Source organism: Martes martes, assembly GCF_963455335.1.
Source record: "Martes martes genome assembly, chromosome: 12".
Lineage (NCBI taxonomy): Eukaryota > Metazoa > Chordata > Mammalia > Carnivora > Mustelidae > Martes > Martes martes.
This window is the reverse complement of record NC_137900.1, coordinates 83,363,518-83,382,103: the sequence shown is the minus strand read 5'-3', so window position 1 is coordinate 83,382,103 and position 18,586 is coordinate 83,363,518.

Below are 18,586 nucleotides of genomic sequence, written 5' to 3'. Positions count from 1 at the left end.
TGAGCCTGTGGCTGCTAGAGCCCTATGACAGTGTGCTGGGGTCGGCTGGTGGTCAGGCCCCCCATCCCTAAGTCCTGCCCCCAAAGGCTCAAATTCCATTCACTGTGCTCTACCAGGGTCTAGCTTCTGTGTCTCTGACTAGGTCACCTGCTGCCCAGTCCCCAAGTTCTGTCCCCACCCCACGAGAATGGAGCCTTGCTCCCATAGCCATCGCCACCACAGGTCTACACCGGGCCCAATGCCCCAGTTCACAGACATGCCCTCTGATTTCACCAAGTCCCTAAAAGGTCAAGGAATCCAAACCTCCCTAAACTGTCCCCTTGCCCACCCCCATGCCTCTGGGACCAGCAATAATATCATGGGAGTGGACTGGGGGACCCTGTTCTACCTCCAGATTCAACACCGCCAAAACAAAGTCCCAATGCTAGGCACTGGGACCTGGGCGCCTTCCTGGAGGTCAGCAGCGGCTGGCTAGGTCCTGAGACCAGAGCAGCTCAAGCAGCCCGAGCTTGGGAAAGACCCAGCCCCCAGAGCAGAGAAGATGGAGGGGATGAGGGGAGGCCCACAGACTACACCCCGTCCACACTGCTCCACATAAGGACGCAACTCTGCAACAAGACGGCACTCACAGCCCTTCCCAGGATCCCCCAGAGCCCCGATCTTAGATGTTCCGGGCTTCAAGAGGGTGGAACAGAAGCATCTGATCTGACTCCCTCCAAATGTCTCCCGAGACTTTTTGCAGGTGTCTACGCACAAAGCTGCCAGTAGCCTCTTTCTGGGTGTCACAGGGAGACACTACTGTCTCATTTTACAGACGAGAAAATAGGCCCACCAGTCCAAGGTCACCCAGCTAGAAAGGGTGTGACATCAGCGTACAAACAAGTGAACAAGACACGTACGTGCTCTCTGCCCTCAGGAAGCTGGCAGTCCAGCGCGGGGGGGACACATACAGACATCATTGCCGAACAAAAGCACACCCAACTACAGGTCCAGGAGAGGCTGAGCGAGTATCCACTGCAGGGCCTGGCCCAACAGGGGACCTATAATGACTGCAGAAACATTTCCAGTTGATTGCAGGGAATCAGGAACGGTTTCACAGAGAGGAGGGCAGCCCAGCCTGTATGCCTTCTGAGATCTAGGTCCCCTACCACGCTCTGTGCCTTGCACACAGTGCAAGGGAATGAGTGTGGATGGGTGGGTTAACTGTCCACATAGCACGTCACGCTTCCAGTATGACAGGCTGGCCCCCAGAGGTATGTCAAGTAAAACTCATGCCTCATTTACAGACGAGATGGAGTGCCCAGCAGTCAGCTCTCTGCTCCAAGTCACACACCTGGTAAGGTCCCAGTTGCATCTGATTCCAAGGCCTACTTCTCCAACAAGCACCCAATTTCTCCGGACCTCAGGTTCCTTATCTGTAAAACTCCACTGTCAGAAGCACGTCTACTGTAGACAGGGGTTGGACATGAAATGCCCCAAACCTGCAGCCTGGGTCCAGGAGGTGGTGACCACACACTCCAGACCCTGCTCCTGTGGCCTGCTCGGTGAAGGAGCACAGGGTGTTCCTCTGTTCCCAAACTAAGCATGCTAAGGAACGGCCACTGATCTGGAGTTATAATTGGTGAGCCCGGCAGCACGGAGCCCAGCAACACACCCGGTGGGCGCTGGCGGTACAGGGGAAATAGCTGAGCACAGCAAATATAGCCGCTGACCCAATTCAGTTCAGTTCTGTCTTCGAGAAAATAATTGAGTTTAAATGAATAGGTTTCCCATGTCCCCTCCGGCCTCGGGAGGGTGGAAAGGGAGAAGGGGAGACAGGAACAGTTCCCCAGGCTCACTGTTGGTTAGTTTTGAGTCATTAGGCCCGTGAAAGGTTTCTTTCTTTCCAGGGTGGCCAGTGGGGCTCAGACACATCTGGAGGGCAGTGAGGATGAAGTATAAGTCCCAGCCTCCCCAATGCCAGCTTGTGGCGGGGTCCAGCGGTCCCGTTGGGCCCCAAGCTCCCTGTCTACAGAATGGGAACATTATCCCCCTCCCCTGCCCCCAACACACAGGGCCACTGGGAAGAGCTAAGGCGGTCTACGCCAACTTGAAGGCTTTCCAGGGAGAAAAGGATGGGATGAGCTGCAACGGCCAGTTCTCTGCCCAAAGGAATACAGGCTCAATGCTGCCACATCTGTTTGCTCGGGAAAAGCCAGAAACCCAGATTGTTCAGGTAAATGTTTTATGGGTGTTTCAGCGTTGGTAATTGATTTTTTTAAAAACACCAACAAACACCTCTGTATCTTCTCAGACCCAAGGAAACCTGTCTGTGGGCGACGTGTGGCCACGAGCCACCCGGGTGCAACCTCCGATTTAATGACAACAAATGTACGGCGATTTATGATGCACTTGGTGTCCTCCCACCTGTTTATTGCCTTATAATTTTCTTGGGCTGTGAGGCCAAGCCCAGCACTGGTTGAGTGGGAGAGGCAAGACACCATCCTCTCAAGATGGGACTCAAGACCCCAGGGAAGAACAAGGAGGGGCGGCCCTCCCTCCACTGTGGGAAGGTGGCTGAGTGAGCCGGTGTCACCCGAGAAATGAGGGGCCCCAGTTGCGCCTCCTGCACTGCCCTCAATTCCTTGTTAGGGTCTCAATTTCCTCTGCAGCCAAAAGGGAGTTCCTGCGAGGACCAAACAAGAAAGGGAAAGCTTCAAGAGAAAAAGCGAGCACATGTGCCAAATCTCCCCAGAGAGGCAGAGCTATACACGGAGTAGAAAGAACGTGAGTTAGCAAAGAACTTGGGCCATGTCCCCAGCTACCAGCTCTCGGCTATGGGATCCCAGGGACGTTACCTAACCTCCCAGTACGTCAATCTCACCCTGTGTACACAGGGGATAGGAATCTTCAGGGCACAAAGCTGTTGTGAAGATGAGATGAGATCATTGTCAAATGGCCGGTAAGATGCCTGGCACAGAGCAAGGGATCAAACATGATAGGAGTTATTACTAGTGTTATCTTTGATGAAAAGCATGCCAGAAATTTTGACTGAGTGATTACAATAATGTAGCACAACCAGGCAAACTTGTTGTTAGCAGATGAGGCCACCTATAATTAGCACAATCATTACGTATGCAAATGGGGTGGCTTAGATGCTGGAAAAGGGTGTTCTTTGAAGTGTGTTTAAATAACCCCTCTCCTCTGGCTGCCTGCCCTCCCCAAATCTTGTTTACACTATTAATTTCATTAGCAAACATGTTCTTCTTAAAGCAAGACAGAATTCCAAACCAGTTTTATATTCAAATCAAGGAGGTTTTAAACCATTTGAACCCCACCGAGGGGCTCTCCCTGGAGGGAGATTTGTTTGTGGGTGCCCATGCTAGGTCTCCTCAGTTAGCTGTAGGCCTCTGCTGTAGGGTGGGGGGGAGGAACTGCCTGTTACTGCTTCCCCAGCCTCCTCCCCGTGGAGAGTCCCGCTATGGAACATGCGGAGCTGGGAAGAGGGGCGGAGGAGAAGGGTGCTGGAGGGGCGCGTTCTTGGTGTGGAGCAGGTGCCTGATTCGAGGAGGCGAGCTATTCAGCAGCTTTAATGAGTGAGTTCCCATGGGCCGGGCCCTATGGTATCAGGCATACCATAATACTCATTTACATCCCCCCCAAAAACAAGTCTCAAAGGAATTCAAGGAAGGATTTTGTCCAAAGACATATAAATAGTAAGTTGCAGAGCTGGATTCACCGTGGTTCAGCGCACTGCCTCGAGTCTGCTCTTCCAGCTTTGCGCTTAAAGTGCACTTAGCCCAGCCTTCTACCTGGAGAGGACAGAGTGAAGGTAATTATCCAAAACTGATCCCAGACTTTGAACTGGGAGGGATCATCAGGGACTGACCTGGGTTTTGAGCTGAAGATACTGAGACTCAGAGAGGTCGTGTAAATTTGCCGGGGGTCCCACAGGCAGAAAGCAGAAGAACCTAGGGCCCAGGGTCTCTTGCCCCAGCTTTGCTCCTTTTGCATTCAGATGTTTAAACACAAGACAATTCAACAGTCTTCCTCCCCTTAATAGCTGGGTCAGTATCCTAACCATCCCTGTATCCCCTGGGCCCAGCATAGACCTAAGCAGACAAAAGATGCTCAGGAAATGTTTGCTGGTTTGCCGAACAGTTTTCTTACCAAAAGGACAATGCTGAACAGCAGGAACGGTGAAGGCAAGCAAAGGAAGATGGGTGGTGGCTCAGGGACAAGGGCGAGAGCAGACCATCCTCTGTGGGAAAATAACACAGAAGCAGGAGAATGTGGCCACCCTTCGCTTGGAAAAGGCCCGTCTGAAAACATTTCCTGCCGGTGCCTGCTTCAGGGGCAGGGAGTTAGCTGACTTTCAGTATGGGGAAATGAAGAGAAGTCTTAACAGGTTATGTCAGCCCCTCACCTGCCCCCTGCTGGCTCCAACCACCATCAATCCTTTCCTTATTCCTTCCTTGGTCCCAGAAATTGAGGCAAAGAGAGACTTGCCTGAGGTCAGCAGCAGTGGAAGCTAGGGCCCAGACTTCTCTGCTCCTTTAGCCAGGCTCTCTCATCACTCCTCCCCACTTCTGGCCCTGGGAAACCTAAGGGAGCCTCGATAAGGATGGTGAAGATAACTGCCCTCACCCTTGCCCCTACCCCCATGGCTCCTCTGCCACAGCTAAGGCAAAATGGGCCTCTCCTATGTAAGGATGCTCTGCTCGGCCCCTTCCCCCTTTATTTTTATTTTTTTAAGATTTTATTTTTTTATTTGAGAGAGAGAGCACAAGCAGGGGCGGGCGGGAGGGGCAGACAGAGAGGGAGAAGCAGACTCCCCACTGAGCAGGGAGCCCACCATGGGGCTTGACCCCATGACCCTGAGATCGTGACCTGAACCGAAGGCAGACGCTTAACCAACTGAGTCACCCCAGTCCCCCCAACTTTAAAAAAAAATAATCCTCAGAAATACCCTGGGAAGCAGGTACAATTACTGTCCCCATTAACAGAAGCGGACACTGAAGCTCAGACAGGGCAAGCAACCTGCTCAAGGCCACAGAGCGGGTAAGTGGGCCAGATGAGACTGGACACCTGGCAGTCTGACCCCCAGCAGGGGCCTGCACCATTGGCTCTGCTCCGAGGTGTGGCCCAGGGAACCCCCAAACGGGGAGCTGGGGGGCATGAGTGTTCTGGCACCACATCCTGCCCGGTGTCCTTCAGGTCCTCCTCCTGCCTCCAGGAGAAAATGTAAATAAACCTGGGCTAAAGATGTGCCTTCTGGGATTCTGGGGCCTTCCAGATCTGCACCAAGTCCAGCTGAAAGATTTTTGGGGGGATCACTCTAAAGTTGGGACTTCCCACCATCTCCGGTTCCTAGCCCACAAGCAGTCCAGGGGTGGGAACTGGCGTTGCAGGCAGTGTTGGGGAGGGACAGGGGAGGAGACTCCCCTACCCTGGAGGATGAAGGGGAGTCCACTGCCGGTGTCCACCCCCTCCTCGAAGACAGCCTCCCACACCCATCCTCACACACAGCCGGGGAGCTGCTTCTAAAACCACAGCCCTGACCAGGCCCCATCCCCTCTGAAAATCCAGCCAGCTACAGGGTCAAGTCCAAACCCTGCTTTCTCATCATCTTCCACTCTATTCCCCGCCACTGCCCAGCCCAACACGCTGCCACAGTGGCCCACGACACCCAGACGCCAGGCTCATTAGCCAGCCCTTCCCTTACCCTCCACGGGGAGATCTTCCACCAGGCTTCACCTTTCCCCTGTGGCCCAGACAACTCTGTGGTGCCTTCCCTGAGCCCAAGTGGGGTCCCCACTCCCTTCCCTGTCCCACGCAGCCCCTCTACGGCAGGCAGGGTCAGCCTACTCCAAGGAGCCCTTGGAGCCCTTGAGGGTGGACGCTGGGTGTGGCTGCCCCGGCCCCCAACACAGGCTGTGCGCCGGCCGCCCGGCTGGCTGGCGTTTGCTGCACCGGGCTCCCTAGGGTCACCGAGGCCAGATCTGAGGGTGATCACTGGACGGGGAGTCTCCTGGAGGCAGACCTGACCGTAAGCCCCCGACCCAGGTCAGGTTAGGGCCTGCCAACTGGCTCTCCTAACTTGGCTCATCAGGAGAACGTGGACGGTGCCAGGCCCAGTCTTTCCATGGATGCCTGACAATGGCTGTGTCAAGAATCACAGGAGATGAAGTCATTGCTCCCAGAAATAGGCTGATTGAGAAGACGTGACAACAACGCAAACAGCAAGGCTGGAGTCTCTCTCTCTCTCTCTCTCTCTCTCTCTCCATGTGTTTCTCTGCCCTGGGAAGCTGGGCCAGGCCTGAGCTCCTCTGGGAAAGAAATCGTGCCAGGAACCAGAGCCAGCACAAGGGGCCTCTGGGAGCCGTGGTGCCCCGGGGCTGGCTCTCTTCAGGGACTACGTTGCAGAGACACTCTGTCCTGAGCCTCAGTGAAGCGTCCGACCTGCCCCCTGGCCCTCTCTGGCCTCCTCCCACCAGTTTTCCTCACTTCCTCCTGTCTTCTCAGGGTACAATACCCACAGGTCTCAGCCCCTCGCGTTCTCATCCTCTCCTGGAGAGCAGGCCGGCCTAGGTTCTGGGGAGGTGGTAGCTTCTACTGGCTAAGACAAGACTCTGGGCTACAGACATCTGGCTCATCAAATCTTAGTTTTGTCATGTTGCAAACGTGACCATGAGCTTGTCAGTCCCACTCTCTGAGCTCGCCTTCCTCGTCTGTAAAAGCGCACAGCAATGTGCCTACCCCATGAGGTAAGAGTAAATGAAATCCATTGATTTGTTCATTCACCGACCTTGTGGCAGGCCCTGTTCTAGAGGCTGGAGACACATCAGGGAACAAGACAGCCACTAGCTGCTCCCCTGAGGCTTATAGTCTAGTGTGGGAGAAGTACACAGTGATAATCTCAGGTGAACTCAAGTGCGAGAAAGAAACACAGGGTAGGGTCCAGGCTAGAGGGAGAGGAGGCTGCTTCACGCATGGCTGGATGAAGTGAGGGAGCAGGTCACAAACACCTAGGCAGAGTGATCAAGGATAAGGGAACAACAGAGGCAGAGACCGTGGGCGAGGGTACTTGAGGTGCAGGGGACAGGGATGGGTCAGTAAAGTAAATTCGACAAGGCAGGCAGGAGAGAGCCTGGAGTCCAGTGGGAAGGGGTGGGCCATACGGGGGTGGGGGAGCACTAAAGGGGAGCAAAGCTGGAGGTAGAGACCAGCCTGGGGGTGGGCCGCAGGGTCCTGGCACAAAGTAAGCCTTCCTTCACTCTTCTTGTCCCTATCCTCATCACCATCAATACCCCCATCACCCGGACATGGGTGCCAAAGCCAAAGGCCATCAGACAAACCCCTGTACCCCATCTTAACAGGTGACCAAGTACCCAGTGCCGTTCAATATCCCCAGAGCAGCGACAAGGGCCAACACTTGGCCCAGACCAGGCTCTCCAGCCTAAGCAGACGGGTCTTCCCCCACCCAAGGCCCAGTCCTCAACCAGCTCTGTGCCTCAATCCACACAGGGCCCCCAATCCACACAGGGGGCAGGAAACAGGGGACCCCACACAAAACAACAGCACCAGCATTTGCACCTCACAGATCTTTCCAGTTCCTTTCTATCCAGTTTCTCCCTTGTTGAGCTGGAGGTACTTCGAGCCCCATCAGATGATGGGCCAGAGTTGAGAAAATCCCTTTTGAATCCTAGGTTATTCCAATGCCTCCAGAAGCTTCCCTGAGCCCAGGCAAACAGTCCTCCCTGGGCTCAGCTGCCCCCAGCCCCAAATAGTCCCTTAGGGCCAGGCTCCAGGGTCTGTGCCTGGTGGCCCACCTGGGCCCAGAGGGAGAGGCCAAGTGACAGTCCCCAGCTAGGCTAAGGCTGCACACATCTCTCCTACCCGAGGCTGGGAGCTCCTCCAGGGCATATAGGGACCACAGCTGGCTCCTGTTCCCGTCCCCGGGGCTGGGCACAGGTGGGCAAAACCAGAAATGACTCAGTCCCAAGGGTCCCCTGAGGAGTCCTGTCTGCACGAGAAGCCCTGTGATGGCCATGAGGCCTGTCTCTTCCCCCCTCTAGAAGCCTGAGTTTGGAGTCCACACCACGGCCCCACCTGGGAGCCGCGCCACCCCCAGAGCTGTGTGGCTAGAGGGCTGAACGAGGTGAGGGACAGGGGTGGAGGGTGGTGGGTCTTCATTCTGGGCCAGAACAGCCAGCTTTCCCCTCCTCCCCTCTCTACAGGCCAAGGAGGAAGGATTATGCTAGCGGACATGTCTTCAGCACATAGACACAGACACTGTTTTTTTTATTTGCCACAAAAAGTCTGCAGAAAAAGCCCCGGCCAACAGTCAGCAGTGGTTTTTGTGGGATGGGGAGGCTCTATGGTGACAGTGGTGTGGAAGGAAAAATGTCACTTTTTGCTTGAAACTCCCCTGTATGGCTGGAATTTGGTACTCTGTGCTTGTACTTTTAATTACCTTTACACTAAAAAGACTTAAAAGTAAAGTGAAGGATGTGAACGAGAGGGTATCCAGCAAGGAATCTGGCAAAAAATGGCACCTGCTCTGCCCAAAAGGCCAGGAGCCTCCTTACGTTTTGTTTCTTTTGCCTGCGCCTCACCCAGGCCGTCTGCTGCCGCCCCACAGGCTGAGGACAGAGCGCGAGTGGGAGGAGGCAAGGCTGGGAAAGCAGCCAGGAGTCCCTGGCCTCAGACACAGGCATCTGGGGATCACAGAGTCACCTCACCTCTTCCCTGCCTCACTGCCCTTCACCCAGACCCTGGAGCTGACCCCGCCACGGTCCGTGGGTTGAGTCTGTCTGCCCCATCCGTTCGTGGCCGTATCAGGTCCCTGGGCTTCGATCACCTCTGTTTCTCTGGCCCAAGGTCCTGCACACAGCCGGTGCTCAATGCCAGTTTGCTAGACATATTGCCAGGACAATCTGAAGGATCCTTGCAGCAGGTGATCACTTAGAAGGAAACAAAAATATGGCTTGTGGAGGGCGTGGCAGACAGGGTGGAGAAACAAAGGAAAGTTATGCCTGCAGGCCTGAGCAGGAAGACAACCAGACAGGCTCTGGCCAGAGCAGTCCAAACCCTTTGAAGAATGCAGGACCCCTGCAGGGGTGGGGAGAAGTGAGCCCCCTCTGAGGGTTTAGGACTTCCGGTGCCTGAAGGAGCTACAGGGCCAGCAGGAGAGCAAATGCAAAGGGCAGGGGGAGGTCCTATGCACACACGGACACCCAGACAGATGGACGGTCTGCCCAGAGCTGTGTAATTATACCTCCGCTAAAGATCTGGATACCAGGTGTCCCAGGGCCTTCTCTTAAATACCTCGGGCCTTTCCTCCCTGAGCTCTTCCCTGACCAAAGATTCTCATTCACTGTGCCGATGGTGGGCAGAAACCCCCAGCTAGAGGGACAGGGCAGAGCCGTTGCTGGCTCAGGGGAGCCGGGGTCAGCCTGCCAGTTCTCCACTCCACTGGGGCAGCATTTCACACCAGGTAGGATTGGTCCCTCTCCAGGCAGCACGGCTTCCACAGTCCGCATGACACCCGACCCAGTCTGCCACTCCAGGCCGCTTTGCTGGGGTCCCCAGACTGTCCTGAAAACACGGGTGCAGATTCGCCCAGCCACACCTCTGCCCATGTGGCTCTTCCTCCAGGAGGCCTTGCCTACTCCCCCCACTGCCCACCTGGGTTCCATCCGACACTTAGATAAAGGTCTCTAAACTAAAGAGTATGGGCTGTATTTGGTCAACATTCATGTTTTGTTAAGCCCACATAGCATTTGACATTTTTAAGTTTTGAATCAATTGCCAACATTTAAAGATGTGAAATTTTAAAATGTCACCCAAAACGCTCTAGATTTCTGGCTTCTCCTATACATCCAAAGACCTGGTGATATAGTGTAGAGGCTGCCCCCCCCCTTAGCAGGGCACCCACTCTCCAAGTTACATAGTGCCCCCCCATCCGTGGACTGCCTCAGTCAGGGGCTCCTTTCACAGCTGACAAGACAGGGGCAGGTCCCACCACGAATCTCTCCAGGGACAAAGTCAGCACCTGGCACACGATAGGGACTTGCCTATCGTCTGTGGAATAATGAGCAAAGATGCAATGCCTCACCGTACCCAGGATTTCCTGATCTCTATCCACTTCCCTGCAAGACCCCAAGCACTCCTGGGGACCCCCTCCCACAGCTAGGCACACATGCAAAGGGGCCCTGGGGTAAGCCTTGGGAGCTGGGTCCAGAGTCCCACGTCTGTAAGTTGTGTCTTCTAGAGCCTAGGCAAAGCAGAGCAGCGATCCTGGCATGGCCCCGCCTTCTGGAGAAGTGGCAGGATTCCAGGCCAGCCCACAGACACTGATCCCCAGGACTTCTGTTAACCTGAAAAGGAGAAATTCGGCAGCAAGAACTGACAAAAGCCAAGGCTTCCTCAATGTCCACCCGCAGGAGGCCTGCCCCCCTTTGAAGCCTGCAGCCAACTCTTCCCTTTTTCTGGGTTTCCAAGGTCAGAGTCACATTGGCAGGAAGGGTTCTCTTTGTTCTCCTGCCTCTGACTTACCCCAAACACAGTCACTGTCCCAGACAGCCAGTTCCTCAGCAGTGGCAGAGGGGGCCCCTGCTCCTGCTGGGGCAGAGCAATGAGAAGGAGTCAGGTGCTGGCTGTGCCCCCAGGGGCCCTGCTCCTGGGCTCCAGAGTCTCTGTGGGCCTGGCTTCCCTGCTGGCCCGGGAGCACCATCTCTGGTCCCCGGTTCCAGAGTTCAGTGAAGCCAGTGGCAGAGAAACAGCTGACACCCCCCAAGACGCACTCATAGCCCAGGGGGTGGGCATCCACTTGGAGGATGGGCTTAGCCTGGCTCTGGCCCTCACCGGCTCACGATGTGACCCCAGGCTACTTGCCTCTTCTCTGTGCTTTGGTTTCCTCATTTGGAAAATGGGGAGACGAATACCTGATCCAAGACAACTGACCTAAAATGAGCCAGAGGAGCTCTGGGGGTCACAAAGTGCCACGCTGGAGTCCGTTACCCCAGTGCCCGGTGGAGTTCCTGGCACACAGTAGGTGCTCAATGTATCATTCACAGTACAAGCATTTACCAGGCTCCTGTGCTAGGCTGGGCTGCGGGCAAGGTACCAGAGGCCCAGAATGGAGGCCTGTCCCTCAGTGAGGCCCACAGACAACTGTCATGCCCTGAGAACTGCCAGGAAATAAGATCAGAATAGTTGTGAGACCTATGGGGGGGCGTGGCTCCCCAAGGAAGTGGTGAGGGACCCAGGTCTTCTAAGAGCCCTATCTCTCAGCTTCCGGGTGGCACAGGCCAGAGTTGGGGCTGCCCAGCCAGAGGCCGCCCGGCACTGGTCTCATTTCCCAACAGGCCTAGCTCAAAGAAAGAGCAGCCAGGCCCGCTGAGCAGCGACCCCATCCTCGGAAGGTGCCCACTGTGTCGTGTGCACCCGCACACATGTGCTGGGTGACTCACAGTGACACCGCATCTCTGTGGCCCAGAACCAGGGCCACCCTTTTCAGGTACACTCTCCTCATGGTTCCCACACCTGGCTGGGGGGCAGCTAAAATAAGAGTTTGGGCCCCGGCCCTAGAGAGGAGGCACTGCACCAGCCCCAGCAGGCAGTGCTCAGCAGAACCTGGAGACTCATGAGGCCCAGGTTCCCACTCTGGCTGTGCCCCTTACTAGCCCAGGAAGCCCAGGTCAAGTCACCAAACCTCTGGGTACCTGGTTTCCCCACCTCTCAGTTCACAGTGAACATCTAGGAGAAAAGGCACCCGGCACAGGGCAAGGATGCCCATCCTCCCCTAACTCAATCCAACACACGGTCGGGGGTGGGGGGGCTGCTCACCTCTCTGCACCCGCATCTCCTCACCTCCCACTCCCTAAGCTCCAAGCCCTTTCTCACTTCCCACGGCGGCCTCACATCCCAAGAGGACAGGAAGATTCTGACCTCTGAGCATTTGCTCGAGGGGTCCCTCTGCCTAACCACCCTTCTCCCCCATCCCTCTGATGAGCTGCTCCTCTCTCAAACCTCAGCTCCTGTCACTTCTGTGAAGTCCTCCCCGATTCCTCCCAGGAAGGCCCAGCTCTGACCAGCCCCCAAGGAGAGAAGCGCGCAGAGCCTCCAGTTCCTGTGTGCCTGAAGATGTTCCTGCCCCACTTGTGGCCTCAGCTTCCCCACCTGTGACAGGATCTCGGACTACTTCTCATTCTAAAGCCTTATGAATGAGTTTGGTCACGCGCTCCACTGGAGGAGGCGAGGACCTCCAAGTTCACCCCGAGGTTCTGGGGGACTGTGAAGGAGCTAGACTCTACCTTGCTCTGCCGAGAAGGGCAGGACAAGGACAGCTCAAGAGGCCCAAGCCAGTACCCTCAGAAGACCCCACTTGCAGAGCAGATGCAATAATCACAAGGCACAGAAAGCAGGCGGGGAAGCGCGGAGCAAAGTGAAGTCTGCCCGAGACCGGAGCAAGCGGCTGCGGGCAGGCTCCAAGCAGCAGCAGCGGCCAGGACTAGACCGATGGACCGTGTCCACGCAGGAAGAACAGGGGCAGGGAAGGAGGCACTCCAGAGAGGGGAGTGGCCTGAGACAGGGACACCTGCCGCTTGGCAGGGCTCGGGCATCTCAGCGTTGCTGCGCATGTCTCAAGGTGCTCTGCCCGGCACCTGCCCACAGATCCCCTTTACTCCCTTGACCTCCCCGTGAGACAGGAAGTGCCCTCATCCCCATTTTACAGAGTGAGGCGAGTTCCCTGAAGTCAAAGTTGATGAGGGGAGCTGAGATTTGAACCCAGTTGTCCACCTGCAGAGGGAATTTGTCTGAGTAACATGAATAAACAGGGACGACCCGGGCAGAGAGCCTCAGGGGAGCGGGGGTGCAGCGGGGATGACAGTCTGGGGACTCCCAAGAGACTTGTTAAGACCTGGAAGTCGGGCTTTGTTTTCCTGCAGCCGGGTCTTGAGTGGCACCCAACCAAGGCCACTGTTGCCGATGAAATTTCTCAAGGGTGACGCCCTCCCCCCACCCCTCCCACCCCATGCTCGGGAGAGTCCAAGGACCCCAGCCCAGCACCTGCCCTGCGCCATCGGCCTAGAGGACGCGGGAGCGTGCGGCTGCTAATGAGTGCAGGGGTGTGAGGAGCAGGGGGGCCGTGGGCGAGCGCAGCCACTCAGCAGCCAGAGCTGTCAGCGGCCACGCGACAGGCTGGCGCGGAGCTGTTGCCAGGGCAGCCCGGAGATTCTGCCTTCGCAGGCAGAGTGATTTAGAACCCGAAGGGCTCTTCTAGGCCACTAGTTTGGCCAGCTGGGGGCTCCCCATCGAGTGCCTGGCCTCCTGAAACCGGAACACAAAATGTCAGGGGCCCCCTGCAGGGGAGCTACCAGCATGAAAGGCCATCAAGACAGAGAATGGGCAGACATCACATGGTGGAAACAAGTCCCTTGTCACAACACAACCCAAACAGGGACCCCGGCTGGGGGCTTGAGGGTCCTGAGCCAGCATTTCCAACAACCCAAGTTTATCTTGTAGGACGCCCAGCATGACCAGCGGTGGTCCCCCTCCCCCACCCCCACCCAGGGCCTGGTCCGGCAGCAGCAGGTGGCCCACACGGGACCGGGGTGGACGCAGGACCAGGAAAGGCAGGGGAGGAGGGGAAGCTGAGAGGGGACCAGTGCAAGGAAAGCAGGACCCTGACTTCAGTGCCCACCCCCCACCCGCCCCGGCCTCCCTCTGGGGTCAGTAGAGAGCTGCCATCCAGCAGGATCTGACACAGAAGCCGGAAAAGCTCGGGCAGGGAGGGGCGACCATGCCTGGAAGGGCAAGGTGATGTTCAATTACGAATGCCCACGTACTGCGAAGTAGAATGTGGTCCGTACTGAAACACATTAAGGTAAATGGCTGACGGTGGGATAAATACATGTGTGAAACTTAAGTGAATCCACCCTAAGGCAGGTTTGCAGACCCCTCATCAGGACCCCAGCGTGCTAGGGGTGGCCACAGGAAGCCTGTTAACTAGTTTTCTGTACAACTGAAACCAGAGAGGATGCCGTGTTTCCTCTCGTTTAGAAATGTGTTTCCAGTAGTGTAATGAGTGGCTTCAAATGTGACTGGACAAAAAAAGAGCATCGGGCATCGCCATCCTGGCTGTACCTGCCCCAAAATTCAGGTGAGCTTAGCAAGCCAACCCTTCGCATATGGCCGCCTGCGGTCCAAGAATTCTTTAGATCCTGAATCCCACCACTCAGCGGAGAACCCTGGCCTCAAGCCGATAAGGAGGTCCTTGCCATGGTGCTGGCACTCAAAAGCGCTGGGCCATGAGGACCCTGCAGCATCACCTGGGAGTGACTCTGTGGTGCAAGGTGCTTCTCCAGGGCAGAAGGACAAAGCTGGGGGCGGCCAGGCTTACCGGACGCCATGGGGCTGTCTTTCTGAGAGTTTGCTAAAATGTGCGTGCACAGGGCAGGTGCTCTATGAAACTTGCCTGCCCTGAAACACTCTTCCCGGTAGTAGCTGGACACAAACGAGATGGAGTCCCACCACCACTAACGGTTATAAGCCACAGACACTTATGGAAGGAACCCCATGACAGCTACGCAGCCACCTTGACTTAGGAGAGAGAGAAGCAGGGATGACCAATCAGAAATGGGTGGTGACAAAACATCAGGCTTGCTGCTGAGCTGCCTGGGTTCCCCAGGGGGGATAGGGGACAGTCCACTGTCTCGCTGCAAACAACAGAGCACCATGAAAACAAGCAAGAGAAGAGAGTGCCTGAGCTGGGGCAGAATTTGAGGGAGGCAAGACTCCAGAATCCATCCATGGCCCAAGTGGAAGAAAAAGCGTGTGGGACAAGGCTTGATCCGGCTACTTCTGCTTCCTATCTGCCTGGGCTCAGGTTAGCCTGAGTCTGCCACCACGGGAGAACAAAGACTGACTAGGAGGAGACTCCAGATTGGGTCTTCAGAGTCAGAGCTGTTGCGGGGACCCAAAAATACCACCATGAGTAGGTCTGGCTTGCTTAGTTTTCTAAGAGAGGGACTGGCTCCCTGAGAAGAAGGAACAAGAACAGAACGCAGACCTCAGGGCACCAACTCTGGGGGACCACTGATAACTCCCTCTGGCAGCAAAACGGGGTGCTGGGATGGGACTAGATCCCCTCTGTACCCTCAGGGCCAGCCACAGACCTGTCCCGAACCCCACAGGAGAGGCCCTGCTGTTTATCTCAAGAACTCAGCAGAATTCTTTAGGAAGTGGAATCCGAGCAGGACAAAGAGCCCTCAGCTGGGGCTCTGCTACCAGACCAAATAAACACTCGGCCTCTGCCAGGGGGGCTGTGGTTTATACTGGGAGAGGGGTAGGGAGGAGTCAATCCAATCTGAGTTTGGGCTGAAAGTGGGCTTTCAGCCAATAGCAGTAGCGAAGCACCATAGGCCGAGTTCCTGTCTCCTCCAGGGCTCAGGTCCCCATGGTGCTTCGTACTGCTAGTGTCCCTCGGGGCAGTGAGGCCTGGCTCCCCCAGCTGGAGCAGGCGGTGGTACATGCGGCCCCAAGGTCACTCTGAAGCCTGATAACCCGGCACCTCCACCACTGACAGCCTTCAGAGGCCTGGGACCCTTCCAGAGAGGGGAGAATCCACAGCTACTAGCTAGGGATCTCCATGCTTCAGTGGGTGTCAGAATCACACCAGGGCTCGTCAAGAATTCAGAATCTGGGGCCAACTCTAGTCTTATGGCTCCGACCCCCCCAGGTAAGGCTCTGGAAACTTTTTACCACACTCTTTGGTACCATGATGCTCTGTTGTCACTAGGGACCAAGAAAAGGTGAGATGACCTCTGATGGCCCCATCCCAGTGCTCCAAGTGAATACTTGGTTACTCCCCATTTGCAGCTGCCACTTCCTAAAACCCTGGGGAGTTCATAGGACCCCAAGCACCTTGAACTGACCACACCTCCATCCCACTGCTACAGGAAGCTCATAGGCTCCCCCTGATGACAGGCCAGCAGGGATTAATGGCAGGGAATAAATCAACCCACTTCATGGGGAGAGAAGTGTGTTAGAGAACTTTTTTCAAAAAGGAGTCATTAGTTGACTTGGCATTTTGATCAACAGAAAATTACCTAAGTCATGTTGCCACCAGGAGGAAGCAAAGCCCCCCAAAGGCAGAGGCCTGGCTTTGGGACTAATGGGGATCCCTCTCCCCAGAATCTGGAATCTTGGGAGCTCAGGAAAGTCTTAGGCCCCCTGCCCTACAGGAGTGCGGGCCTGGCGCTGGCCGTGGAGACTCCTGCAAGGGCAGAAGGCGCCTAGAGCAGCATCCAGGCCAGGCACACAATTAGTCATGGAGGCCTGGGTTCAAATCTGCCTCTGCCGTGAAAGGCCGCATGATCTCTGGCAAGTCTCTTGAGCATCTTCAGCCTTAGTTTCCTCCACTTGCAAAGTGAGGAAGTATCCACTTCTTAGGATTGCTGTGAGGGTTAAGGCCACACAAGCCCTTTTAGCTCCTTGCTCCCGGACCACTGGGTCTGCACAAGTTCTTCCCTCTGCCCAGAAGCCTCTTCCCTAAGAGCTCAGCTCACTCCTCCCTTCCTTGGGGAGGCTGTTCCCACCATCCCCGCCAGATCAGACCCACTAGTTCTAGGCTCTCCTGCCTCTCCCAGCCCTCAGGACACAGGCCTCAACCATAAAGACACCTTTACCTGTGGGTGAGTTTCACTACAGTCTGTCCCCTCCGCCCGGGGAGGGGCTGGGGCTGGCTGTGCTCACCACCGCATTCCCGGAGCACCGCCCAGAATGTAGGGTAACTGAAGAGTATCCCCTCGCCTTGGGGCCAGGCCATCGGAGCTCCCTGTCCCACCACAGACTCCAGATCTGATCCCCAAGTAACTCCTGATTCCAACCCCTGTGATACTCAAATCAGAGCCCTGCCCTGAAAGGACGCTCTCAGACCATCCACTACCTCTGCAGCCTCACAATGCTACCAGCTGCTTCCGGAGATTCAGCCTCACATGGCTCTCCAGATTTTTCATAGTAACACCTTCTCAGAGTTTCGGAAGCAAACCAAAGTCATTTGCCAACTATTTTCTCCCATTAATCTCACAATGCATTTGCTAGTCTCCTTCCATAATGACTCATTTAGCAGCAACAGAACAATTAGGCAGACCACAGAATATTGATTTTCTAAGTGGGAGAAATGTCCACACAAACATCTCTTCCTGCCTGTCTTGGGCTGTCTCCTGCTGCATGATGTGGTGGGCCCTGGGAAGGCGAGGCTGCATCTGCTGGCAGGGCGCTGGGGTTTCACGCGGAAGCTCAAAAGCATGGCATGTGCTGGGGCCCCTGCATGGCTCAGTCAGTTAAGCGTCTGACTCTTGATTTTGGCTCAGGTTGTGATCTCGAGGTTGAGGGAGCCCCGCATCAGGCTCTGCGCTCAGCAGGGAGTCTGCTTTCTCTCTCTCTCACCCCACTCCTTCTGCCCCTCCTCCCGCCCATGCTAGCGCACGCACTCCCTCTCTCTCTGTCAAAATACTAATAAAGAAATCTAAAAAAAAAAAAGCACAGCGAGTGCAAACGTGAGAGATGGTAAAATGATCATGTGAAAAAGATGATCCCATATAACCTGAGAACATTGGAAGACAGGAACCATTATCACACTCATTTTAAAGGTGAGGAGATCTAGGTTCAGAGCTTAGGGCACTTGGCCCAGATCACACAGGAGGTTAGGAAGCCAGGTCCACACCTCAGTCCGTGTGTCAGCAGAGCAAACTTCAGTTCACGAGGGTACTTTTGTGGTGTCTTGCTCTCTAAGGGAACAGGATGACCTTGCCACTTGGGGGCAATACAGTTCCTTTCACCGTGCGACCCAAGGAGACTCCTGAGACATAAAACAGTTGGCCTAGGTCCTGGACTCATACCTGAGCTTCAGTGCAGCCTCTAAGCCTAGGTGCTGCCAACGTGTTCACCCCAGGCTGCCCCTCGCCACCCACCAGGGCCGAGCAGCAGCTCTCAGAAACACCTAGAACAAGAGATGGCAGCGGGACTTGCCTGGCCTCCGCCACCCCCTGACCACCACCACCAGCCTGAGACAAGTGGCTACCTAGCTCCTGGGGTACTTCTAATGTCCCCACCCTATAAAAGGAGAGCGCAGAAGAAAAGAGAGTCTGGAATGGCTTGATGAGTGGGACACCTAGTAGTTTTATGCCCATCTCTGCATGTGGCTCCAAACGCAGGCCCTGCAGCTGGGATACTGTTAAATAGGGTTTTGGAGAACCTCCTACTTCCCACTCCTAGAAACTCGGAACCAAGCTGGAATGGGGGCTGTGGGAGGAACAGGTCCCCAGTGGCCCAAGGACCAATGCCAGCCAACATACTGACCTTCATTTAGGAACAAATGGTTTCTTTGTGGCCAAGGGGAAAAAACTGAAGGTCCAGCTAGCAGACATGGGTTTAAATGCCAACTCCACCACCCATCTACGTGCCTTGGGGTGAGATAATTACCCTCGAGTCTCAGCTTCCTCATCTGTAAAATCGGTAAAATGGGATAATCCCTGCCACCTCCCTAGCCAGTATGAGGGCCAAATGGTAATGATGGAGTGCCACACACACGCTG